We start from the raw sequence: 27381 nt of genomic DNA, 5'->3' as shown, positions 1-27381 counted from the left end.
GACTTCCAATTCATGTAAACAGTACTTCCGAAAGTTTACATCAACTTGCTGACATACAAGTTATAACAAATCAAGATCCTAAGGAACAACTAGCATTCATAAAAATATTGCTTTGTTTTCTTAATTAATATTGTCAACAGATTCTTCTCTGAATGAATGCTGAAGTAACATGCCATGTGGTAAATACCTGACTTAAATCTGAAAGGATAGAAAGCAGTTCAAAGTGAGGAAAGCCTGTCAACTACTCTGAGATACACGTAACTGAAATTCTCACTTGAATTGTTTGCTAAAGGGAAGAAATAAAGCTTAGAAACAATCCTTTCAGGTCAGAAAAAACAATTGGAAGTCTTCTGACTGCTACAGCTGAAGACAACCACACTGCAGGTATTTTGTTTAACAGTAACTAGCACGTTGTCCTTTCTAGAGGCCAAATGCTTAACTGGGATCTCCATCAAAAAAAGTTGGTAACAATTGTATCAGTAAGTTTCTCTGTAGTTTGGAGTCGACATAGCTGTCAAACACCTTTCCCGAATACAGACATTCCTGTTTTCAAGCTACAGGATGAAGACATAAATTCCAGTCAGACAAGCATACACTTGAATTTTGGACATCTTCTATATTGAATCCTTTTACAAAACAGACTTGTTACTTTAAAGCATCCAGAAGTCCCTTCAGTAAATAAGAAAGCTATTAAAGTAAGCTGCTCATTTAAGTTAAAACTTTTAAGCATCATACTTAGGTAAAACAAACATGAGAAACATACTTTGCAAGGAGTTATTTCCACCTTGGCACCTCATAATTCTACCTAACAGTTGAGTATTAATAGCTACAAGCAGATATGGGGATCTAGACCAGTGCAGAAAGGACCTCAGTTAGCCTGCTGAAGGCTGTTTTACATGACAACTGGATGTTAAAAGCATATACACAGACCTTGTGGTCAGAACTTTGCAGATTTTACAGCAAAACCCAGTTTCATTTTCAAGCAAGAGAAACTCTTTTAAAAAAAAAAAAAGTGTATCAGTGGAAGCTGAAGATTCTATAATATATGGAAGTCCAAGAAATGCTACACAGTTATAACAAGGATTGCATTATAAAAAACCTAAACTCAGAATGTAAGTCAATTTTCTTGGTGTACCATCATATTTTCTTACTATAGGACTCAAGTGCACAGATAAAAAAAAATCAGTTACTTTTGCACCAAACTTTTCCATGATTGAAATGCATCCTAAATTATGTAGCCTACATCAGCAAAACAGGTTTTTACAACTCCTGTGTAGGAACTAGCAAAAGACAACTTAGTTGTTGGATGCAAGCACCAAAGGAGTCCTTGGTGCCACCACAGGCTTTCAAGAAGGTCCTACATTTCTTAGTGATAAAAACATTTCCAATGCAAACAATCCATTACCTTCTAAGAACCACATAGGTAGGTAGGTTTGGGGAAGGACAAAGTAATGATGAAGACAAATTCTTATACTTTTATCATTAGAAGAGAATTTACCAACATTTTTAAGACCTTTAAATGCATTAAGTGATTTCTTTATAATGCTAAGCATGCCCTTCTGCCAGCTTCACATAATCTCAACCAGTTAGTCCCTAGGTATATTTAATTAGTTTCCAGTTTTGTTTTTTCTCCTTTCTCCAAATGATGGACAGTAATTAGACACCATACTAGCATTTATAAAGTGCTTATTTTGACACTGGAAATGGACCATCTGTTCAAAAACAAAGCTAAGCACAAGTTCATGTCTGAAAAAATTTTAGAGCTAAACAGAATTACCAGTCACCCAAACTGACCAAGACGACACTCCAGTGGCTGCTTTTTAAACTGCCTATTTCAGGCAGCCAGAGCATCACCCATTATAAACCTGCTGTCTACAACTGCCTGTCCTTTGCAGGCTGGGGCATAACTCCTCAAAGCATTAAATAAAACCAAGACCTATTAAATGGGAAAATTAAGCACTTACGCATTTAGTTGGGAATCAAGGGCAATTTGAACAAAATACAAAAAAAATAAGACACCTGCATTCTAGCTTGAAGATCTGGACCAAAACAGTTCTCTTCTGTAAAGTAATGGTAATTTATAGCAATACACAGTTATGCTGTAACTGAATTCCCCACTTTTTCCACTTGATGAATACAAGAAAGAATCTGTCATACAGCAACACACTTACATTGCTTCTTCCGCACTGACAGTTCAGTGGAAAATATGGCATTCTTTACCTCCTATCCCATTAAAACAGTATGTCTTTTAAGTAGTGTAAGAACTCTGCTCTTAACTATTCCTTAGTTTTATTTCTAAATACTTCAAATAATACATTAGAGTCCATACTTACCCAATAATCTATTTGAAAATAAATTTATTTTCAATTAAAGCAGTGAGATTCATTGTGTTATTAGCCAGAAAGATGTAAGTTACTGTTCCAAGTCCCTAGATTTAACTACATCACATTACAGCCAGCAACCACAAATAAAAGCAGTAATACAGGAGAGTTTTCATGATACAGTTTCTACATTTCTTAAACAAAATGTAAGATCAATTTGACATAGAACAAAAATCTCGTGTGAACACAAAGTAAGATGTAGCAGTCTCTTCAACATCAGAACAGCCTGTTCAGGCCATGAATGTGAGCCTTAGTAGAAATTAATTTTTGATAAATACTCTAATACTTACACTAACAATTACATTTTTATGATTATAACCTAGTGAAGTTTCAAAAAAACTTTGTGGAGAAGGGAGCCAATAGATGGATTGAAATTAAAAGCAATGAAATAAAACACAAAATACAAATGTCTTCACCTCAACAATTCAATACATATTGCACCCATATTTCAGACACTGTGCACAGTCCTACTCCTACCATTTCCAAAAGGACATAGCAAACTAGAAAAGATACTGAAAGGGAAACAAAACTAATCGACAAATCTTTTGTGGAGTGCTGGGAGGCCTTGTGCAGGCCAGCTGTGCCTCCCTTTCTGACCTGCAGTATCTCTGGATTCTTCATCCCCTCTCAGCCACTGTTGGGCACAGGGGGCTGTGCTACTTGCAGGAAGCTGGGTCGGTGGGAGGTCACTGAGGATCACTGACCCTCCTGCAACACACTGTGCCACTATCTCATCCAGGGGACCCCAGGCACTGGATGAGGAAGGGGCTGGAGCCCAGGCACATGAAGGGAGGTGGAGGCCAGTCCCTGTGCCCAAGGGGCAGCAGAATGGCACAGGGGAGCAAACCCTGGGAAAGGGGCCCCCAGTCCCCCCGATCCTCCTCCTTCTCCTACATAGGGCATTTTTCAGGCCACAGCCCCCCTCAACTCCCAGAACAGCCATATTTGGCCACATGCATTGCCATCACAGTGGCCTCCTGATATCACAAGCCTTTTCTTCCGGGCCCTATAAATACAGGCACCCTGGCAGCTGGCCCACAATTCACTGAGCTTCAAGGCCCTCAGATTTCAAGGATGATTAGAACAAAGTGGTCTCAGAACAGCAAGGTGAGTAGCTGCCCACTTTTGCATGGGAAGGCAGACAGGTGTTTGACAGGAGTCACAGAGGAAGAGGAAGCGGCGGTGGCACGGTGCGGGGCACCATCAGCCACATGGTAGCAATGGCTGCTGCTCATGTGGCTGATTGTGTGGAGCCCATGGAGGTGATGCACCCAAAGATGAAGAACCACCAATGGAAGTGGATCCATCTCCAGCATGGCTCCCCTGGCACCACTACACTGTGCCAGGGCTCCCCCTCCATGACACCAACAACACAGCATTGCAGGAGCACCCAGCCAGCACCCTACCATCAGCCCAGCCCAGCATTAGCTGAGAGCCCAGCCTCTGCATCTGGCTGTCCTGCACACTCACCCATTCCATTTCTGAGCATTAACAATTATTTTGTTGATTGCCACAGCTGGTGTGAGACCTTCTCTTTCCACCTCCCCCACTGCTCCTGAAGGGGTGCCATCTCCTCTGCCCTGAGCTGCAAGAAGAGGGGATGAGATGACCTGGCCTCCACTGGGCCACTGCACCAGGGCAACAGGAGTCCCTCAGGGGGCCACCAGGTCCCTGGGGCCTGGAGGTGGGGTTTCTTCAGCCTGAGGACGAGAAGACTGCTCGATGGGTGGCTGAAGATGAATCCAGACATTCCATGGCAGTGCACAAAGAATACCAACAGGTCAAGCAAAGAAGTTAGAGACAGTTGTTCCTTTAGAGAAGCCAGAGACTGCAGTTCTGCCAGGAAGAAGTGCTGGCTTGCAGCATTTAAGGTCCCTTTTAGCTGCTTCATTAGGAGTTCTTTTCAAGGTTGAGCAATAAACAATTATAAAAAACCCAAAACAATAAAACAAGAAAATAACAGAAAAAATGCTTTCTTCCTCTCTTATTTGGTACTTCGGCAACCGCATCTGGACTTCTCTGTCCCCTCCTGGTCTCCCTAGTCCAGGAAAGACATTGATGAGTGTGGTGTGGGCCCAGCCCAGGACCCTTGAGATGGTGAGGGGCCAGGGCACATGGCACACAAAGGCAGGCTGAGGGAACTGCCTCTGGTCATGAGGGTGGTGATAAACTGGAGCAGGTTGCCCAGAGAAGCTGTGGATGCCTCATCCCTGGAAGTGTTCAAGGTCAGGTTGGCTGGGGCTTTCACCAACCTGATCCTGTCAGCCTCACCTCTGTGCCTGGAAAGATCATGGAACAGATTCTCCTAGAAGCTAAGCTAAGGCACATGGATGACAGGGAGGTGATTTTAGACAGCCAGCATGGCTTCACCAAGGGCAAGTCTTGCCTGATGAACCCAGTGGCCTTCTATGAAGGAGTGACTACATCAGTGCACAAGGGAAGAGCCACTGATGTAATCTATCTGGACTTCTGTAAGGCCTTTGACAGTCACCCACAACATCCTTCTCTCTAAATTGGAAAGACACGGATTTGATGGATGGACTGTTCGGTGGATAAGGAATTGGTTGGATGGTTGCATCCAGAGGGTCGTGGTCAACGGCTCAACGTCTGGATGGAGATTGGTGACAAGTGGTGTCCCTCAGGGGTACATATTGGGACCAGTACTGTTTAACATCTTCATCTATGACATAGACAGTGGGACTGAGTGCACCCTCAGCAAGTTTGCACATGACACCAAGCTGAGTGGTGCAGTTGACACGCCAGAAGGACGAGACGTCATCCAAAGGGACCTGGACAGGCTGGAGAGGTGGGCCGGTGTGAACCTCATGAGGTTCAACAAGGCCAAGTGCAAGGTCCTGCACCTGGGACAGGCCAACCCCCAATATCAATACAAGCTGGGGGATGAAGGGATTGAGAGCAGCCCTGTGGAGAAGGACTTGGGGGTACTGGTGGATGAAAAGCTGGACATGAGCCAACAATGTGCGCTTGCAGCCCAGAAAGCCAACCACATCCTGGGCTGCATCAAAAGAAGCGTGGCCAGCAGGTCAAGGGAGGTGATTCTGCCTCTCTACACTACTCTGGTGAGACCTCATCTGGAGTACTGCGTCCAGCTCTGGGGCCCTCAGCACAAGAAGGACATGGACCTGCTGGAGCGGGTCCAGAGGAGGGCCACAACAATGATCCGAGGGCTGAAGCACCTCTCCTATGAGGCCAGGCTGAGAGAGTTGGGGTTGTTCAGCCTGGAGAAGAGAAGGCTGCCGGGAGACCTTATTGCAGCCTTTCAGTACTTACAGAGGGTCTATAGGAAAGATGCAGACAATCTCTTTAGCAAGGCCTGTTGTGACAGGACAACAAATAATGGTTTTAAACTAAAGAAAAATAGATTTAGACTGGATATAAGGAAGATTTTTTTACAATGAGGGTGGTGAAGCACTGGAACAGGTTGCCCAGAGAGGTAGTGGAGGCCCCATCCCTAGAAACATTCAAGGTCAGGCTGGACGGGGCTCTGAGCAACCTGATCTAGTTAAAGCTGTCCCTGCTCACTGCAGGGGGGTTGGGCTAGATGGTGTCTAAAGGTCCCTTCCAACCCAAAGCATTCTATGATTCTATGATTCAGGAATTGTGGGGGATCATTCCTTGTACATAAGCTAGAGACAGTTCAGTGTTTTGAACTATTTGCAAGTAACATTTCACCTACATACCAAAAACCAAAACACTGCACCTTCTTTCAAATACCATCAAGAATTCCTGGGTAACCAAACAATGTTTTGGAATACAAGAGAAACACTTCAGCATGTTCATTGACTATTGTACAATTTCAGCTTGTATGACAGATACAATTCCTTCCAGCCATTATACTCATTTACAGCACCTATGCTCCTCAGCTAACTACTGTACTTTCAGAGGGTAACTACATACTTGAGTGAAATGCAAGCAAAAGACACTATGTGGTAGTCCTTTCTTGACTGGGAGAGAAACACATCAGAAAACTGTATGAAGACACAGTAATTTTCATAAAAAACTCTTAAACAGCTACCACCTCCCCCTCCTCCTAATGAGGAGGCAAATTATCTAATAAGTAGGGACTTTCACTCCCATATCAGACAAGGGAAGAGTGAGCCTGCTATGGTTGCACAACAATTAAGAATTGAGATAGAAGTGAAATCACTTTCACCCTTATTTATCACACTAGCCACCCTTATTTATGCACACTAGCTGCACTTCTATCTAGATCAGAACTATAGGTACTTTTTACATAATATATAGATAATATATATCTATGATGTGCATATACACCCTGCCATTATGACTGAATGCCCCAATAATCAATCTTTTTTGACATGCTGAAGTACATAAACAAGTCCAAACTAGTTAATGTTTACTCATACACCAATCCCTCAAAATTCAAGAGGTCATAACCGTCTAGCAAAAGTACAAAAATCAGCTGAAATGTACAGTTTGCAATGAAGTTACAAGAGCAATTTTATACCAACCAACAAGTGTATCCTTGTCAGTTCCTACACTCTGTCTCAAACCATGGGTTAATAAGTGTTAATAAATACAGATCTTAATTGCCTGCAATAACTACAAATTAGACACTGATCTCCCCTCCCCAAGTAGAAAAGATGAATCATTTTCTCATAACTCCACTTCAATAGCCAAACATTTACACATTTAAAATATTCACTGGTCACAGAATTCAGATAGATTTTTTGTATTTTGAATTCTGCCAATTATCTTCAAAATGGAAATGAAGGTATCTATGTATTGAGAAAAGCAGGTAGTTCTGTAATATTACCAAAAGCTAAACAATGCATAGCTACCCAGAAGACAATTTTACACTGAAGCATGCCGTTTAGTACCAAAAACTAAATTGCAGAAGACAGTATTACCATACTTCAATATAATAACCTATAGTACTAAACATCATTCATACCTAATATATGTCAGTTCATGAACACATTTGCTTTGCAATTCTTCCAAGGAATTGGGGGCTGGGCAGCAGACACACCCCTCCTGGCACAAAAACAAAACACTTTAAAACATGTTTCCTGTAAAACAAATAGAACAACCACAACAGTGTGTCTAGATGACCCTTGATTCTCACTGTAAGACCAAAGCGGGGCAGAGAAAGATGACAGTGCAACAGCAGGGTGAGTTAAAAGACAAAGTTAGAAACAGCCAGCTAGAGAGTAGTCAGAAAAAAGCTGCAAGGAAAGGGAAGGAATGGCCACCAAGTCTGAACTGCAGAAGGAAGAGCAGCTTAGAAGGTGGTAAATGTGAACCTGCAGAAATCGAGTAAATCGCCTTTAGTGGACATCAGGAACATGAAAAAGCATTCAGGAACCACTTAAATTTTAAGTCTTTATAGATGCAGAAGCTAAAGCTACTGCTGTAGGTGAAGTTTAATAGTTTCTTACCTGTTAAACACAAAAGTTTTTTAAAAGTTAGAAAACCAGAACTATTTGTATTCTCTCAGGCTCCTTGCCCATTACAGGGTATCCTGGCAACAGCAAAAGAATCTTTCAATCTACAGTATTAGCAGATTAGCAGGACTGAATTAGGATTGAATTAGATGAAGCAGATTTCCTCCTACAATGACAAAAACAACATTTTAATAATTTAATACTGTTAACAAGTTCTATTCAATAGCTCAACAACTGCATGAATACTAAGCATTGCTTTGCAGGGAGTAAGACACATGAACTGAAGAAGGAAACAACTTGCTAGGAAGAAAAGTGTCAGTTCAGTGCAGCATATCCTGAGAATAAATTCAAAAGCAGCTTGTCACCTGAAAGACTTACTTATTTTTAAACCAGCTTTATTTTTAAACCCCCTTTACTTTTGGAAGACAAAAGAAGAAACTTCATTGCCTCACTGAAATAAAACTGCCTTTATAATCTGCACTTGACCGTGGAATCTAACATGAATCCAGACTTTCTTTCTTTTTTTATAAAGTATTAGCAGTTTCATATGAAGTAACATCTTCAGATCTAGAAGATCTGAAATACCCGTTACTAGAGTTTTTTGCAGCAGTCTTTTCTATCCTCATACCTATTCTCTTGTTATATTAACATATGATTTATCCACAAACCTGCACAGAAATAAATGTACAAGCATTAAGAATGCCAGTTATTTTGGCATAAGTCTGTATAAACAATTCAGCCAGTTTTAATTTGAAATCAGTTTAACTTAGAAAAAAACCAATACAGTCCACATACAGACTTACAAAGTAACCAGCTGTTTTAAGACAGCATTTGGTCACCTAAATTTCATCATGAAGACAACCTCTGCTTTTGATAGTGTAATTCTTTTAATGTAAAGCAAAGTAATATTGAAGAGCTTAATTAGATATCCATAACTGGCTTCAGAGTGACACTTACCTGCCTGTGCTTTGCTCAACAGCAAATAGGCAAGAAAAAGCATCCTATGGATTCATGCGTCCTTCTGATGTAGCTGCTTCTGTCAGTTGTAAGATGAACTTCTAATACAAAAATTCACCTTCTCTTTCCACCTGTTACAGAGGGCTTTTTGATTTTGCTTTTTAACACAGGCTTCAAGCAAGACAAGACTTTTGGTTCTTTTGGGAACATGGCAATATTTTTCATGAAAAAAAGAGCAGAAGTACCAGCAACTAAGAAGGGTAGCAAATACAGTAGCATGTTCATTAATTCATGTCAGTGACTACCTATTATTTGACTGAAAAGCTCTGCTATCAGAGTTTGTCACAAATAAATCTTCAGATAAAAAAAACCCCAAACAAACCATGCACCTCCAAAGCATTTCAAGTATTCTGCCAAAGAGATGATTTAACTTTACACCTTCTATGTTAAAGATAAGAAACCGTGTCTTCAAAGCTGTTTCTTGATCTTTGCAGATGTTTTAATAGATAGCCTCTGTCAACCTAAAGATGTACACTACAAATAAATTCCTCTTGAACTAGAAGAAACTCTTGCATTCTAGTTAAACCACCACCCAATAAAAGTGTTTTTTCTTAGCTTTGTTAGGGCTAGTGAGTTTTGTGGCTTAAAATACCATGTTTGTCATCTGCAACAGTTCTGGAACCAAAAGCCACAACATTTGCATTTTATGCACAACAGCACAAAGATTCCAAGCCTTAACATACACAAACACAACTTTCTCTAAGGCTATTTTAGTAATCACTGTACACATGAACTGAAGGTCAATGTATTATATTGACCATAATACTTTCAAAGGTCATGTTTTTCATCCTTAAGGCCTTCAGTTCTACACGTCAAGTGGATTTGCCAATCCCTTGTGAGTCAAGTGACTAACTAGAGCAGAAAAAATAAACAAGTTTACTTGACTTCGCTTGTTTTACTAAAGTTTCTTCATTATAATTTCTGCATTTCAAATGCACACCTATGTTCGGAAGTAGAGGTCCAAGAAGGGAGAGAATGTCCCCTCAATTATGTCATGTGGGAGCAAAATAAGAAGCCTGCTTAGCTTAATGTACTTTCAGAAGAGTTTACAAATTCTTAAGATATTGTCCACAGAGATTTCAATTGCCAGTCAAACTATCCAAATGAAAACCACTATTATTACTCCCCTTACAAGGATGTCTTTCTGGTATTTCTCCATTCCTCTTTCTGTTTGAAAAGAAAACTTCAGTGTCTAAATACCATTCTTTAGCACCAGAATGGTCAGCTTCTGAATTCCATACAGTAGGATTATACAGGAAAATAAAAACACTAGTGTAATCAAAATTAACAAGATACTAGCAGTGCAAGTATTATAGCATACCCTGGGAAGCGTGCTCCACCAGAAGCCTGCTCTGGTCAATCAGGACTTTTTCAGTCCACCTTAAAATCTACAACAGCAGAGAGTTTGGTTTAAGGAATGACTTCCACTCAGTGGTACAGATGGTATATTGGCTCAGACTGTTTCCCTCAGCAGTACAGATTAGATATTGAAAGGGCCTGCAGTATGGATAAAAGAAAAAAAGAAAAACCACAGGAGTTCTTTCCTTAAAATAACAAGAAAAAGAATCAACTGACTGGATGAGGTTCAAATCTATTTAAATCTGGCTTTCCTACATCCAGGGATGGCTCACATCTAGCAATAGTTCATCCACATTAACATGGTACTTCTGACAGGGAGAAGTGGGGCCACAATGGAAGGTATCAAAAATTTTAACCTGAAGATAACACGCTGTCATGGTTTAGCCCCAGCCAGCAATTAAGCACCACACAGCCGCTCACTCACTCCCCCTACCCCGATGGGATGGGGGAGAGAATCAGGGGAAGTAAGAGTGAGAAACACCCCTGGGTTGAGATAAGAACAGTTTAATAGTTGAAATAAAGTAAAATGGTAATGATAATAATAACAATATAATAATGATAATAATAATAATATACAAAGCAAGTGATGCACAATGCAATTGCTCACCACCTGCTGACCGATACCCAGACAGTTCCCGAGCAGTGGTCACTGCTCCCTGGCCAACCCCCCCCCCCAGTTTATATACTGAGCATGATGTCATATGGCATGGAATACTCCTTTGGCCAGTTTGGATCAACTATTCTGGCTGTGCCCCCTCCCAGTTTCTTGTGCCCCTGGCAGAGCATGGGAAGCTGAAAAGTCCTTGACTAGCATAAGCAGTACTTAGCAACAACTGAAACATCAGTGTGTTATCAAAATTCTTCTCCTACTAGATCCAAAACACAACACTATGCCTGCTAATAGGAAGAAAATTAACTCTATCCCAGCCAAAACCAGGACACATGCAAAGGCAGGATGGAAGTATTGCCATGTATACATATTACCTTCAAACATAAAACTATGAAAACTCATCACCACTAGAAGATATCCATGCTCACATGTTTATCTGATATACCTGAAAAATAAAGCAAGACACAACTATCCAGGGTAGCATCCATCTTCATGTGAAGTGCAACAGCATGGTAAAGCCTGTTCTAAAATATTACCTGATGACCTTTATTTACACTTTTTTAGATACAGAAGTTAACCACTATGTGCCCAGCTTCCATTAACAGGTGCACGGACTGGGACATGTCTACTTCTAAAACTGCTCCCATGCATCCTTATTGGCCCAAACACTGAAATTAAACAGATGTCTCTGCTTACGGAAACCAATGCAACATTTACGCATCCTGGTAAAAAAGTGTAAGAACGGCAAGCTACTGAACAGTGCTGCTCCTACAGTAATTCATGCCATGCATTGAAAACAGTAACTTATGTAACCTACTATATCTGAAATAAAGTTGCTATGTAAGATTAGTTTTTTGCGACATAAAAAAATTCAGTGAAAAAAATTCCAGTTCATTTTGCAACCCCCCCCACTCCCACCATGGGGGCAATCAGTTTGACAAAACTACTAGCAGAATGCTGGCATCTCTTCAGGAACAATAAAGGAGTCTGACCGCAATTAATAATGGGAAGCATAGGCCACTGCATGGTTTAGTTCTATTCCCTCTTTGGGCCATATTGTACTCGGAACAAGTAGCTGTTCCCTTTTTCCACTGGCCCAGAGAGATTCCCCACTGAAGTTACAGTCTAGCAATACAAAACTGTTTAATGTTAATGCTCAAGGCAGAGCACTGTGAAATTATCATTTAAAACTCATCACTGTTCCTTATGACAGCTCTCCAAATGGCTGGTGGGAAAAATAAAGATAACTTGTCCTCCTTAGAACACTCGTGTCTTAGGGCTTACTACAGAAGTTAATCAGGAATATCTCTTCCCAAAAACTTTATTTAAGCAACCCCTTGAACACATGGTCTTCAAAGAAAAGAAACTTGGCCTTAAAACGTTGTCCACCACCATGACTTTGGTACAGCGGAGACAGCTGAAAGGCAGAGAAATCAGTGCATCTGACCAAGTCCAGGACTCTAATTTGTGAACTAGTGAAGTTTATAAAAAAACCTGCATGATAACCAAGGCAACTTTTAAACACTGTGAGAAGTGGCTCACTTATGCTAGGATTTAAACTTTGAATGCTTTGGCTACCAGTTCCAAACACCTTGCTTAGAGGGTACATTTGTGTGCTGAAATGTCACCATCCACACTCAGAATGAGGACCAGGATTGAAATTCCATCCAGTCTCTGACAGGAGTGCTATAGGAGACTAAGCTGGCTATGCAAAGCATCTCTGCGCTACCCCTCACTGTGCAGTCTCCCTCTGTTGGCTCCCTGACACTGGTCAAACTTCTGCCAAGTCACTTCCAAGTGAAAAACGTACTTTAAGAGATGACAAATGCAGCAGGGAAGGAGTTTTTCTTGCCAAGTCCACATGCTGAAACAGCTCAAAGGGTCTGTCAATCACCAGGGCCAACATGGCCAAGGAAGAGGGAACACACCTCTAGGGACAGGGCAACCAGGATTTCTCTCTTCCATCTTTGCCCCAAGTTATATCACCTTAGGCCTGCTGCAGGGTTGCAGAGCAAAAGATCTCCTGAATCTGATGATAAATAAGCACAAGACATGTAAGGCTGAATTTGGACAATTCAACATCAGTTCCACTATTGTCTTAACCACCTGATAATCTGCAAGTGTAAATGAGTCCTGAATTCCCGTACTACTACTCTGGAAATGTAAAAATCAGTAATGCTGACTGACTGCTTCAGCAGTACACTTTTCCTATTTTGTTTGAACATTTAAGGAAAAACTATTGTAACTTAAGGAGACAGCCTTAAGGTTAGATGTAAGAATTTTAGCAGAGGTTTCTTTCTTAAGCATTTATTCTATTCTGGTTCCAGTTAGTACTCAAAAAGTGTGTGGGTTTGGATTTTTTTTTTTTTCCCCAAGTCTAAGACACTATCATCAGATCACATGGATACAGTTACCATGGCTGCACTGGTGATGTGCATGACTTGAGCCACAGCTTTAATTTTCAGCATTTCACTCAATCTGCCTCACTGTGCCCCAACCAGATGGAACACTGCTGAAAAAGAGCAGGCTAGAAATTAGAAGACTACTGTTTGAACATGTTTACCAGTATTTGGCAATAGTATGATAAAGAGTTCCCTAAAATACTACCAGAACCAGTGCTACTAGAAGGCAATACAGCTGCGTCAGACACTTTGCTGTACTAAAGCTACTCATCCCTGTCTCTCACCTCCCTTAACCTGAATACAACCGCATGGTAACTGGCCACACAGCTTTTGAACCCAAATCACTACTCTGCATGGCACACTAAACAAAAGCATATGCATAACTGGCTTGGACATTTCTAGCCAGGCACTGTAGTGTATCACGTAAACATAACCATCTTCTCTGAACAACCCTTAACTGTTCAGGTAAACAAGTTCATCCTCCTTCTCACCTCACTGATTAGACCTTGAAAGTTGGACGCAAATCAAATTTTGAGGCACATACATGGAGGTAGAAGAAAGCTGCTTACTTCAGCAACTTCTAACCAGGACACCAGTGTTCTTTCTGTATAGAGACAGTGCATTCAAGTCTGTTATGAGCTTTCTTTTTTATGCAAAGTCTTAGTCTTATTAAAAAGAGTACTTTAAGATCATTCGCAGTTCAGAAGTGGAAGTGAGCAGCCTCTAGGAACCTGCCAATATTTCATCTCCTGAAGCTCCAGTCAGCTATAGCTGCTGCCAGAATTAAAGTGGACCCTTGCATTAAGATAGCAACTTCAAAATTAAATCCAAAGCTGTTTGCCACTTCTTGCTTTGCTCTTCACTTTCATTAAAAGTTCCTTGGACCTGTTGTTCAGGTAACCTGCACTTTCATTGCAGGTTACCTGAACTGCACTAGTTAAAGGCTGTGGGCAAGGCTTCCAAAGCATGCTTCCTGCTTTACTTCATACTAAGGTTTACAGAACTACTAAAATAAGTTTTGACAGCTGTACATTTTCAAGCTGTCAGGCAGGACTGCCCTTTTAATTAGGATATCAAGAACTGAGCCACTAAATAAATATATTACCTATGATTTCTGTGCTACCATATCCTGTGAAAACTGACAGAACTAATCAACCCACTCTGCATGCATACACAGGCTAATACTCCCCTAACATGACTATCACAAACATGTTTTGCTTTTCAAACTGAAAGGTGGAATCCCTAACACTCTTCAAAGAGTGTGCAGGTCTGATAGCATGAAAAGAAAAACTGAAGATATTTCCTCTTTTAATCTTAAATTTAAGCAGGTTAAAATAAATCCTTGATTTTGATTTACTCTTGGGGAAAGATTGCTAATTTGACTTCACTTGCCAAAAAGCTTAAGCCCCATCTATACTTACTTCTACAATCCCTAAATTGTCATGTTTATCGATACAACCCCTAGGACAAAAGTAGAAAAGTTATTCCAATGTCAAGGACAGAAATAAAATACAGCAGCAGCACCTGGACACAAGGGAAGTGATGCTACTTTACCAGACTTGGTTACCTTAATGTTGGTATCTGCATTTAGACAAATGCTTTAGTGCCATCTGGAATCTTCCCTAGTTTAGTGCCCATGTTACAGCTTTAGTTAAGCCTTTAACCAAGAACTCTCTCCTTTCCTCCACAGAACATCCTCCATATATTTGGGAAAATAGTCTATACAACTGTTTCCCCATCTCTGCAGATATTCCAAGGATGAAGTTAAGTAGTTGAAAAAAAAAAAATTCACATTCCATATGTGTTAAAATAAGTACTGGATGCCAAACAGTTGGGTTACCTTATCACTCAAAGATTAAGACAACTGAATTGAAATTCAATATCCTCCACAAGCATTTTACCACCATTTTTTGTAATATGAGGTGCTAGAAAGCCTCCTGCCCCATGTTATTTAAAAAATGAGCACTTAGCACTACATAGTGAAACTACAGATATAGGCATGACTAGCTTTGCTTTCCTGAGACACTCAGCTTACAAAACCAAGAAAAAACAGCTTTGAATGAGAAGATTTCACCAAGTCTTATCTACATAAGTTTAATGAATGACTACCATTTTTATTTGTGTATATGCAAAAATAAGTTCTAGAAGAGTAATTAGAAACACAGCAAAATAATGAATGATCACTAAGAAGGCATTTTGCACGTAAGAGTTTGAAGCGGCTATTAATATTATCTTTCTTTCTCCTTTCCCCCACCCCTCAGGCAATTTATATTTTGGAGCAAATCACTCCAGTAATCCAAGTTTTGCCGTGCTGTGCTTCTACAAACCATGCAATTACACCACATTTTTCAGGCACAGATGCCTCTGGTACCTCCACTGAAAAGAAGTATGGCTTCCCCATGGAACTCTTCTATTTTGATGGACAATACTAGAAAAATCAAGATTGCCTAGCAGAACAAGCCACCTTCACTAGGAATTACTGAAATAACAATGTTTAATTAATCCAACTGCAAGACAAATAGTCACCAAAAACTGGATTGATACTTCTGTGCCATATGTCTACTCAAGGGATTTGAAGAATAAACTTTCAAAGAAAGCAAGCCATTTAAAATGGTAGGTCAGAACCTACTTTACTTACGGTAAAGTATTTATAACAGCATTACATGTTATAGCCCTAAAAAGCAATACCCTGCTGAGCAGAAACTTAGAAGTCAATTTACTTAAGACCTGAACTTAAATCTTATACTGCTTTTGGCTGGGGTAGAGTTAATTTTCTTCACAGTAGCTAGCATGTGGCTATGTTTGGGATTTGTGCTGAAAACAGCCTTGGTAACACAGGGATGTTTTAGTTACTGCTGAGCAGTGCTTACACAGAGTCAAGGCCTCTTCTGCTTCTCACACCACCTCACCAGCAAGTAGTCTGGGGGTGCACAAGAAGTTGGGAGGGGACACAGCTGGGACAGCTGACCAAAGCGATATTCCATACTATATGATGTCATGCTCAGTATATAAAGCTGGAGGAGGAAGAAGGAACTGAGGGACATTCAGAGTGCTAGCCATTTGTCTTCCCAAGTAACCATGATACATGATGGAGCCCTGCTTTCCTGGAGATGGCTGAACACTGTCTGCTGATGGGAAGTAGTGAATGAATTCCTTATTTTGGTTTGTTTGCATGTGCAGCTTTTGCTTCACCTATTAAACTGTCTTTATCTCAACCCACGAGTTTCCTCACTTTACCTTTCCGATTCTCTCCCCCATCCCACTGGGGGTGGTGGGGAAGTGAGCAAGCGGCTGTGCAGTGCTTATCCTTTGAAGCAACATTCAGGGTTCCACACAGATTTTTGTCAAGTAAGTCTTATTACCATTCCATAAAGTCAAGTCTCTAGCATGGCAAGTGGAACAGAAATTAACTTCGTTTGAAATGCTTGAAAGTCTAGAAACAAAACTTTATAGGTGGTTTAGCTGCAATTAAAAAAAAAAAAAAAAAAGACAACTTAATCTCTTTGCCTCTCCAACTTCCCTTTCTTTATTTTCAACTGCCAGTTTGCTTTTAGTTTTGGGGAGATGGATTCACTGGCTGTTGCTTGCAGTTTTTCCAATAATTAAAAAAAAAAAATAGAGATCACTTTTTTCTTTACAAAAACCCACTTAACGGTAACACACTTACCATTTTTACTTGCATTCTGCTGCTTAGTAGTTCCACTATATAACACCAGTTACCAATTCATATTTCCAGAGAAGACCTTAATCTTCACATCCATAATCTTCACAATCTCCAATAAATTAAAAAATTATACACATTGAGATAATCTATAATCCTTCCCTCTCATGAGGATGAGATCAGTACTGTAGTTACAAATTTTCTATTGTATCTATTAATAATTTCACTCTTGGCTGCATGGGGCTACAACTTCAACATGGGAGGGGAAAAAAGCAATCCCACTGCATTCTAGTCTCCAGCCTTATGGCTAACATTTTTCTGAGGAGTGCGGGTTAAACTTCAGAATTCCCAAGTCCAGCGAAGGGGAGGACCGGACCAGTGTATTTCAAAGAAAAGACTGTTGTACAAGCATTTACATCATTGCTTTCTGTTATCCCCTAAAAGCAAGCAAATTTCCTATAATTAAAAAGATATCAGACACCCACAGGTGTTTCCTGTATTACAAAAGATATCAAACCACCTATGGTTTTTTCAGACTTTGAATCTTTTTTCACAGACATCCACATACATAAGAGATTCAGAATTATTTTTTTGTCTGCCTAAGATATCCCATCTTTACAATTCCAATCTGGGCAACTAAATATTCCCTATTCAGTAACTGGAGAGTTGAGGATTAATTTGTATTTATAAATTGCATTTTTGAAGCAGAGCATCCAAACCAGGTGTGGCTGGTACTCAGTTCAGCCATGTGAAGGTTTGGGGGGTTTTTTTTTGCTCTCAAAATAAATAAATAATACTTAAGTACAGCAGAAGAGCATACTCGAACACACAGCCACAGGAAAAAAAAAAAAGAACGTGCCCATCTATGACTGAAATCATATTAATAAGACAACTGCACCTGGCACAACTACTGAGAAACAAAAGCAAACATTTATAATGGGTTGAAAAAGAGTAAAGTTGTTAAATTAGGTCCCCAATCACAGATTACTGGTCTCACAGCAAAATGTAGAAGCTTTTGGATTGTAAGTTACTCTAGAAGAGAGCCTGCAAAACAATAAAGCTAGAGTATTACAGACACAGCTTTCATAATCTGATGGCAAAGTAGGTCCCTTTTAAATAAGGAAAGACATCCCATAACACCACTGGTAAACCAGCAGGAAGGACTCAGTAATGTCAAAAGGAATTGTTAAGTTTTACAAGCATCTAACAGTTAATTAAAATTAAGCACTGAATGCTACTATCAACTCACAGCCATGATAACAATTTTCTTACAACCTGCAAAGTTCAACAAGTTGTTCGGTGATCTTACACCATCTTTCATCAACTACTGGATTTCTATCTGCATGGCCATTAAATCTTCCTCCATTTCCCTTCTTTGAAGCACCACTTGTTAAAACCAAAACAGCACATTAATCACTGCAGTAAAGGCAAGCAGCATGAAAAGCTGCATTTAGCTTTTTTATGTTGACCATTAAGAAATGCGGATCTCTCACTAATGTTATCTTTACCACCTCCTTTATCAGACAAATTTAATCTAAATACAATGTTCAGCATTCAACATCTTTTTGCCGTTAAATGTGGCTTGAAGCTATAACAAAGAGCCCATCATCAGCATCAAGTACACACACAGCCAAAAGGAGGAACTGACTACTTCCTAGCCAGTTCAGTCTAACTTCTACAGCTGTCACTCACAGGCAGGAAAAAACACTTATCGAAATGCTACTAGCCTTCAGAATTGCCATGAGCAGTGACAAACCCCTCCTTCATAACAACCAGAAAGACAAACATGGAAGATAGGAATACAATCCCTGTGCTGTTGCAATGTTCAAATGGACTTCCATCTGGAATGCACGCAGACCAATATCAACATGAAATGGAAGTTGGTTTCCTGCAGATGCAAGCCACTTACAACATCAGCAGGAAACCCACCTACCCAGAAGTGGGTCTGTTCCTGACACCACTACAGCTTTACTTTATAAGTCTCTAGACTTCCCATCCTTTTTCAAGATGTTTGGTGACAGCAGCTAAAATTCTCAAACAAATATAATCCATTACTTATTATTTTCTAGAAACATTAGCTTCCAAAGATACTTGGATATCTGGCAAGTCTGTCAAGGAAGTAACAGAAGAAATAATGTGAATTACTGTAGCTCAAACCAGTCTTAAAGTTTCCAGCTGAGCTCTTTAGATTGGAGACTGGTCAAAGTAGTACATAGTAAGTAAGATCAGAAAATGAAGAGAGCCCTACATCTGCTTTAAAGGTAAGGTTACAGTGTGTTTCACAGAAATAGAGTTTTTTTCACTAAAACCTTACCTATGATTTTTGCCCTACTCTAACTTAGGAAAACAAACAAAAAAAAGCCTCACAAGACTTGGTTTCCACTATACTTCCACAAAATAAAAGCAAACAGCATTGTATTTTTACAGTTTCTATATAAGAAATACTAAGTGTATAACCACTCTGGTACAAAGAAGCAAAAAATCCACCCTGTGGAGGCAGCCGCTGATACTCCTTTCACAATGCAAGTAGCACTGAAGTAATATCAATTTGTAGCGAGCCAAGCCTTTAGAAATATCTATTACTTCCTTGTTTTCTGCTCTAACTCAATTGCTCAAACCAGTTACAGTACAATGAAAGAAAAAAAAAAAAGATGTAGTCACACCTGTACTAGCACTGCCTACAGCCACTGTATAAAACACTACTTGAAATTTTATTAACTTGCTTTTGATTAATCTATCAATTAGGGCACTACTACAAATGAGAAATGTGCATCACCTAACGGGACTAGGGTCTTCTGCTTGCTCTTCTAGAGCAGCATAACATACAGAAAGCATCTTTCTCTCTACTACTAGTTTGGGAAATAATGAGATTCACTCCAAAAACCTCTAGAAGTAGTTAAATTTTCAGAATAGAATCTTACTTTATATACTCAGATCCTGTTAGAACTTCTGCCTATAGTCATGGAAGGTAGGACTGGGATAGAAGACGCCTAGGATACCCTTGATACATAGTAACAACAAGAATGTTTTTAGGACTCTAATTGCTGTATTCTAGAACACATTTAATAAACTCAGAAACAAATCACTATTTTTTACTACAAAAAACCTGGAAGTTCCCATTCTCAATCCTAACTATGTTTGGTAACAAAACTGGAAATCACATGGCCCTTTCACAAGCCTCAGCCAGGACCTGCTTGGTCATCATAAAAAGGCTTTAGTTTTCTTCATGTTTAAAAGTATCTTTCGGTACAATTGGTCTTTCAGTGCCCATTTTCCAGCAGACCCAGTGGACACAGGATGGAGACCACTAGGCCATGTACTCCATCTCCTTGCAGATGCACAACTTCGACCGTGTAAAAATGCTTGGAATCATCTCATTCAAAATGAAATAGGAATGTTCTCAAAACTTCCTCCAAGGAAACTAACCCTCAAATCTCCTACAGGGCTGTTTTTGCTTGTGCATACATATGTGTTTTTTACTCCGTTCTGCCTCCTTTCATGTCTTTAACCAAATCCTCACTACCAATTTGGTGCTCTCCTTAGCCATTTTGCCAACATGCGTAACAACATATTGAATATGTTTCTGAGTATGAGCCAGCAGCGTGCCCAGATGGCCAAGGTGGCCAACAGCATCCTGGCTTGTATCAGAAATAGTGTGGCCCACAGGACTAGGGAAGTGATCGTGCCCCTGTACTCAGCACCGGTGAAGCTGCACCTCAAATCAACTACTGTGTTCAGTTTTGGGCCCCTCACTACGAGACAGACATTGAGGTGCAGGAGCACGTCCAAAGGGCAATGAAGCCAGTGAATGGTCTGGAGAACAAGTCTTATGAGGAACAGCTGAGGAAACTGGGGTTGTTTAGTCTGGAGAAAAGGAGGCTCAAGGGAGACCTTATCACTCTCTACAACTACCTGAAAAGAGGGTGTAGCAAGGTAGGTGTCAGTTTCTTCTCCCAACTCAGAAGAGATAGGACAAGAGGAAATGGCCTCAAGTTGCACCAGGGGAGGTTTAAATTGGGTATTAGGAAAAATTTCTCTACCGAAAGGGTTGTCAAGCACTGGAACAGGCTGTCCAGGGAAGTGGTTGAGTCACCATCCCTGAAGGCATTTAAAAGACATGTAAATGTGGTGCTTAGGGACATGGTTTAGTGCTGGACTGGGCAGTGTTAGGTGTACAGTTGGAAGATCCTTTCCAACTGAAATGATTCTATGATTCTGTATACCACCACTCCAGCAGAGTGTATTACAGCTTCACAGTTCCACACAGTTGTACACTGAGGTCCTTTTGGTATTCTTTTCCACTGCTGGCATGCAACACATTGCATAGATTCTGTCACTAAGCATTCCAAGTTTAAGTCCCATGGAAGAGGAAAAGATATGTCCATTTAACAGGACTAGGGGGTGTCTATACAGAGTTAGAGCCAGAACAACAAACAGTCAAAGGGTTAGTTGGCAATGTTTTCACCCACTCCAAATCACATATACCACTTCAAACATGCTTCTTGGCACTTTATGGAAGTTATTAAGTATCCCTGGAAGTGTTCAAAAAACAGGTAGATGTGGCACTTTGGGACATGGTTTAGTCTAGTCTACCCTTGATTGGTTTAGTGTGGATTTGGTTGTGTAGGTTAATGGTTGGACTGGATGATCTTAAAGGTCTTTTCCAACCTAAACGATTCTATGATTCTAAGTAAACAAAGGTCATGAAGAGTCTTGTATTTTACAGTAACAGATTTTTTCCCCAATATTCTGTGAAGAACTATTCCATAAACAAGCAAGCTGTTAACAGCTTATACCAAATGTCTTCCTGATCCTATCAATTCAGTCTATCTCATTTCCTGAGACATGTCCCAAGCTAGCTGCAGAGCTGCATATAATACCCAAGAGCAGAAAACCATTTTACTTTAGTTGCTTAGTAGCACATGGTTTCTAAAACAGATGCTGGCATCCTGACACACCACAAAAACAATTAAACATGCTATACAAAGCTTTCAACATTACATTCATATTCTCTACATACGTTCCGATTAATCTGCCAGACTTGCTTCCCATCCTGAAAATATCAGGCTCAAACACGATCACTAAATAGTTTCCCTGAGTTCTTTGCTCTCTTCCTCCAAATTGACAAAATGAGACAAGCAAGATATTATTTCTCATTTATCTCTACTTGTTTTATTATTGTGGTAAGTTTTGCCAAAAACAATGGCTCCACATCTTGCTCTTAGGACAATCCAATCAGACTGGTCTTCCAGAATTTGGATGTGGTGACTGCTTTGAGATAACACACTATTCCTAAACCTGGCATATGAAATAACATGGAATACGCAGCAATCTTAATGGTCACAGATGAAGGTGCTACTAGGACAGCCGAATCTAGATGGCAGACAATATACTTAAGACATCCTACCTTACTACAGAAACAGATCACTATGCTCGTACTAGTGCCTCTTCTGCCCAAGCAGAAAAGCCATAGTTTCCATCATAATTTCCAAAGGCCATAAATTAACCCAGTTATATGCGAGAAGTGAATATGCAAGCCTACCTACAAAGATGTTGTATGGTATGCTAGAACACTGAAGATAGAAAATGTCTTATTTCAATATACTGATACAGAGTGATCTTAGCTAACTGAAGAGTTGAGTAAATACTTCAAGGCTTTTTAAGCACTTGGACAAAAGAGGACATCAATGGAGAGAAAGGAGAGCGGACCAGACAGTTCTTCAAAGCGTTTCTCCCTTCTGACTGTTTCAATCCCATACTGGTTGTTTTTGAGCCAGCTTTAGTGTTTCCTAGTACATGCATTTCAAGCTTACGCTGAGTAGAGAAGCAAAGCTGTTGAGCCGTAACAATAGAGTTCACTCTCTAACCATCTGTTAATATTAAAACTACATACATAATTTTCTGCTTTACACTGCCAAATTCAGATTCTGTTCTATTAATTCACTTGAATGTCACTCTTAAGAGAATCAGATGATGTTCTGATTAGCATACAGGCTATAGCATCACCTTAAGTGCGAAAGAGAAGGGTTCTGAAGGAAACAGTCACGTTTTCTCACTTTAGCAAGTGAACAGAAGTAGAGTGAACAGTTTGCAGGCAGTATTGTGAAGACACATGCAACTATTTAGTATCTTTAATTCCATAAGAGAATAATAACGAGTAGTTGATTTATATTTAAAAGAATACAAAGATATTACAGTCACAGTGGTTTACATATAAATCTAACTTGCTTGCAAAGAAGCTATAGTGTACTACCTTACTTAAAGAAATTCCTTGAAGACAGGCAGCTTTTCCTGAATTTCTAAACTACAACTTTCACTTTAACTCAGTGTTTTCCTTAAGTTCATTGTAAACAGGCTTCTTCAGCAGTTCTTCTGGCCAAAATAAATTTTTCTAGTACTATTAGAAGATAAATTCCTTTAGTAACTCAGCAAGTGTGGGATTCAATACTGCATATGCATTCTGCTTTTCACACAGAAAGCAAGTAAGAAGTTTCACCTATGTTCAAGCAATATCATAGATGGAGGAAACAAATCACTTAAGTGAACTTAAACAAGTACTTAGAACTACAAACTGTCAAGAAATAAACAAACAGACTGGATACCACATTTGCATGTCTCATTAACCAGTTATATGTTGAAAGATAATTCGGTAGTGTTCTTTTATATTTGCATAATAAAGACTCTTGCATGCTACAGTTAGTCCATGCCTCACTACTAAAAGCATAAATAAATAACACAGAGCTAAGTAATCACAGAGGCTTACCAGAAGGTATGTTGTACTGAAAATACACATTGCAGTTGAAATAACTGCAGCAATCTCTTTGGAACACTGAAACAGGGAGACTTGCTGTCTTTCAGCATTCCAGAAAAAGATCACCCACACATGTATTTGTGCAGTTCACAAACTACTTCATATACTACCTGGAAATTTTAAACCAGTTTAATATTCATCAATTAAAAAAAAAAAAACCCCACAAAACAAACCACACACCAAAACCAAACCAAACACACAATACGCTGTTAGAGTACATTTAGGCTCCTTCCACTGAAGGAGATTTTTAAACCTAAGTAATATCACTAGCAGTAACACAACCTTTCATTTTTAAGTTGTCAACATCTCACAAGGAACGCTTCCTAAAGCTATCCACCCACTCGTAAGTTTTCTGTACTCTTCCACTCAGAGCACTTTTTTAAAAATGGCAACACACCTATTTAAACTATCCTACTGTTCTAACTTAACTAACATTTATCCTGACAGAGATGATCTTTAGCCTCAGTTGTATTTATGTCATACAAGACTATAACACTAATTCCCTCTTACACTTCGAAAAGTTCTTAGCAACGAAAGCAAAACCAAAGTGAATGCAAAATTAACTATCAGCAAGGCTTATCTGTTTTATTATCCGAGAGGTAACAGTGAAGCCAGAATAAAGTTCTGTAAGTTACAGCAACAGCCCAAGTGACTGCTGGGGGACGGAGTAGTGCGAACAGCTTCCCTCATTTCGACAAAACACTTCACCCAGTTTGGAGCTCCTTCGGTCTACCGGGGAACAATGCACCGCCCACCGTATCAACCGCGCCACGACCCGCTCCGCGCCGCACCAGGCCGCCAACACTCCGCGCCCAAAAGCTGCCGTGGAACAGCCGCGACATCCCCACCCCTCCGCGGCTGCCGGCCAGCTCCCCACCCGGGATGAAGCGCCATGGGCGCCAGGAAGAAGCTTCGGGACAGCTGCCGAAGGACCCAACGTCACGGCTACGGGAAGAAAGATGGGGCGGGCAAGCAGGGCTACCTCCAGCGCAGCCCAGGCCTTCCATGCCGCGCCCAGGCCCGGGGCCCCCCGCAGCCGCGCCGGGCCCGGGCGCTCCGGGCTCAGTGGTGCGCGTGCGAGGGGGCGCCGCACACGACAGGCCCTGGTAGCCCCACCAGGCTCCGGCCCAGCAGTGCCTAAGGAGCGTTCGGAGCCTCCCGGGCGGAGAGGAGCAGGCGCCAGGCCCGCGCCGCCACAGAAGAGCCGCCACCGGAGCGCCGGTCCGCTCGAAGAGGCAGCAGGGGCAGCTCATCGCTATCCCGCCCATACCTCGGCAAGCGCGTCCCCCCGCCACTGGCCCCAGGCTGCCTCCACTCAGGCGGGAAAGCCACCGCTTGCTACCATCACCGACGCTCCAAGATGGCGGACATATCAGCTCCTTCGAGCCCTCCTCTCGCTCTGCCTCGCCTGCCAATCACACCGCCCCGGCACCGCCCTCCTCCTCGGCTCACGTCTTTCTATTGAGCGGCGTGCGGAGCTTAGCCTCTCACTGGCAGTCTGGCTTGTGTCAGTCACTCAGCTACGCGACTGCCACAGGGTCGAACAGGGATGGCGGCGGGCTCTCGGCTTCCTGTTGGACAGTCAAAGCATGGGGAGGGTGCAGCTCGCTTCCCACCTTCCCCACTTAGCAACAAGGAAACGTCATTCTGACAGGCTTTTCCCTCGCCCAATAGAAAAAGCAGATTCCTTTTAAAAATAAACCCTTTCCGCCCAATGCAAGAGCTGCGGTGTTCAGAGCCGGCAGGAGGCTACAGCGGGAGGGGTGGGAGTCTGCGGTGGCGATTTCCCCGTAGCTTTACCCCCCTACGCCTCGCCATTGGCCAGCGCGCGGAGCCACGCCCCTCAGGGCGCGGCGCGCGCGCGCGCCAAAGCTCCTGGCGGCAAGTTAGTGGCGCGCGTGGAGGTGAGACGATATGGCAGCCTGCGGGGGGCGAAGAACTAATGAGAGGGTAATTAGCTCAAAATGTAGAGTACCCGCCTAGTGTGCGAGGGGTAGTCGGGCTGATGCCTCTGTTCTCCACAAATAGCGCTTTTTTTTTTTTTTTTTTCCTTTTTCCTGAGCCTCTGTGTGGGTGCCCGTGGGACCTCCAACTCCACCTGAGAACTGGCAGTATATTTTAACCAAAGTGCACCTGAATAAACGCGTGTGAAAATCAGGGGAGGTGCTGTGCCCTGGCCACCCTCTTTGCATGTCACCTGCAGTACTGCTGGCTGAGATGGCAGCTTTACAGCCCTGCTTGGCCAAACCCCACCAGTAAGGACATCTGCTTGAAAGCTCAGGTGACACGTAGCTGAAGAGGTGGCACGTAGCTGAACAGGTGGTCTTGTGTGCCCCACAACTGGCAAAAAAACATCTACAATGCAGTGTTTTGTGCCCTGTGTCTTAGAGGCATGAAAATATTCTGGCCAGCCAGGGTGCCTGTGGCCTTCCCTCACAAAGGCTCACAAGTTACCTTTGCCCAAAATGACAGTGACCCCTCCAGCTGCTGCCCCTTCACTGCTCAGGGCAGCCCTCCAGGTTTCAGAATGTCACTGGCAGGATGTCATCCCCATCCCCAAAGGAGACCGCCCAGTTGTGGTCAACAGTGCTTCACCTGTGGGCAGCAGGGTGAATCAAGTAACCATCTTGTCTGTTTTCAGCTGTTTTTGTCTGGTTTTGGTGGGCTTTTGCCTGGTTCCAATGCTTTTTTTGTCTGTTTTCAATGTGGTTTTGACTGGTTTTGACTGTTTTCCATTGCACCTGGCTCTTGAAGAGCTGGGGGCAACTGCTGATTGGAGATGGCACCAGCAAGGTGGGGGGTGCCAAAAATATCTGGTCGCACCCTGGGGTGGCAGTACTGGCCTGGTCACCACGTGCAACTGTTTTTAGTCCCCTTTGCCCAGACCCATGACAGTTTTCCTGGGAGGGAATGTGAAGCTGAAGGGGGCTCTGCTGAGCCCGAGTCACCATGCCTGACCCAACATGGCAGTTCTGCCCTCTACATTTTGTGTGTTTGGGTTGTTTTTTAAAAGTTTAGGGTTGGCAACGATGTTTATGTATATAAAATGTCTGCCTATCTGTGAATGAAGGTGCATGGTCGGGCCACCATGCAGAGGTGGGAGTCACCTCCTAGAGCAAAGGGAGACAGCCTGTCTGCAAGTCCCTGCTCCTGCACCTCCTGTCTTCTCAAAGTCTCTTCCCAATATAGTAACAGAGCCAGGAAAGCCTGTTGTTCTCCTTATCAACTGACGTCATGGACTTGTAAAACACTCCCTTTCTCAGAGGCTTGCTCCATCAGGGCACTGCGGCACCATGACATGGTGCTAGTGTCAGTGGTGTTAGTGGCTCTTCATCAATGTGTGTAAACAAGTAGCTGATGGGGGTATGGTACAGTCCAGGCTCACCAAAGCTAATTTTCCATCATGCTAGCATTTACCTTGCCCACTGTGAGGGTGGCATGTGCTTTCTGTGAATAGTGGCAAACAGCTCGCTCTGTTTTATAATGAGTAAGTGTGAATCATGCATGAGGTGATTTTTTTTTATATTTACATATATTTATTCTGATAGTTACTGGTCATAATATGTTTAAGAAGAGAAACAGGTATGTTATGGTTAAGGCAAGGACTTATTTATTTATTTACAATGGGGGAACAAACAACAGAGCTGAAAAGATAGTTTAGTGATAGCGTAGTTCTTGCAGGCACCTCAGGTAAAGCACATGAAACCTGCGGGG

General features: G+C 41.6%; 1 protein-coding gene across 3 annotated transcripts in view; it reads right to left on the bottom strand.

Moving 5' to 3' along the window:
• The window catches only part of PPP6R3 (protein phosphatase 6 regulatory subunit 3), a 71489-nt gene extending 46235 nt beyond the window's left edge, over positions 1 to 25254 (bottom strand). Inside the window, exons 1-3 of one of the 3 annotated variants that reach the window (XM_075712732.1) lie at positions 8765 to 8831; positions 7802 to 7973; positions 7318 to 7397 (exon numbers count right to left, since the gene is read on the bottom strand). The gene's annotated coding sequence lies outside the window, so the exon portion shown is untranslated. Of the gene's footprint in view, positions 1 to 7317; positions 7398 to 7801; positions 7974 to 8764; positions 8832 to 24937; positions 25057 to 25119 lie in introns of those variants that run through there. The other 2 variants (XM_075712733.1, XM_075712731.1) reach the window with 2 other exon arrangements.
• Positions 25255 to 27381: the final 2127 nt, after the last annotated feature.

Source organism: Pelecanus crispus, chromosome 6, assembly GCF_030463565.1.
Source record: "Pelecanus crispus isolate bPelCri1 chromosome 6, bPelCri1.pri, whole genome shotgun sequence".
In the NCBI taxonomy this organism is placed as follows: domain Eukaryota; kingdom Metazoa; phylum Chordata; class Aves; order Pelecaniformes; family Pelecanidae; genus Pelecanus; species Pelecanus crispus.
This window is presented reverse-complemented; position numbering and strand designations above follow the sequence as displayed.